This window comes from Acanthisitta chloris, unplaced genomic scaffold, assembly GCF_000695815.1.
Source record: "Acanthisitta chloris isolate BGI_N310 unplaced genomic scaffold, ASM69581v1 scaffold33864, whole genome shotgun sequence".
In the NCBI taxonomy this organism is placed as follows: Eukaryota; Metazoa; Chordata; class Aves; order Passeriformes; family Acanthisittidae; genus Acanthisitta; species Acanthisitta chloris.
Window position 1 is genome coordinate 1,998 of NW_008668180.1, and position 728 is coordinate 2,725.

Genomic DNA, 728 nt, shown 5'->3' on the forward strand with positions numbered 1-728 from the left:
AGTGGCCTTGCAGTACACAAACGCCCCTGTGTGCCCTCAGCACGCAGTGGGAGAGGGGCCAGAGCTGGCTGTCCCCAGGCCCCATAAAATTTCTGCAGATCCTGCAACATCAGGAGGGGGATGCCACCCTCAGAGCAGGGTGCACGGGATGAGCCAGGCCAAAGCACTGGTTGTAAAGGTCAGCTGGTAAGTGCCCCATCTCCCTGGCAGCCTGCTGGGACTGCGGGCAGTGCAAAGCACTGTGTCCAGCTGGCAGCATCTCCTGTGGCTCCATCCCTGCTGATACAGGTTGGCAGCACACAGTGTCACCCTGGCACAGGGCAGGATCTGTGCTGAGACCCCCCCAGCAGTGGGGGAATGCCCAGCTTCTGGGCTGACAGTCCTGCCGGTCCTCTGTGTGTCATCTGCCCCAGGAGATGGTCGGGGCTGGAAGAGGGTCCCTTTCTCATAGTCCCCTCCCTGCAGTCCCCCCCAGGGGGGAAACCCACCGTCTGTCGCCTTAACAAAGACCCCATTCTGCATGGCCTCTTGGCTATGCACATACCTAGTGTCCTCGAGTGCCCAAACCTCTGTACTAGCTCAGGATGGAATCTTGCCCCTCAAAACTCTTCCCCTGGCTGTGAGACCTCCTGGGGACAGCCACTCTGCTCGGCTGCCGGCATGGGATCCCGGGTGCTGAGAGAGTGCTGCAATCCCCCAACAAAACCCAGCTATGGACCCTGCTTGTA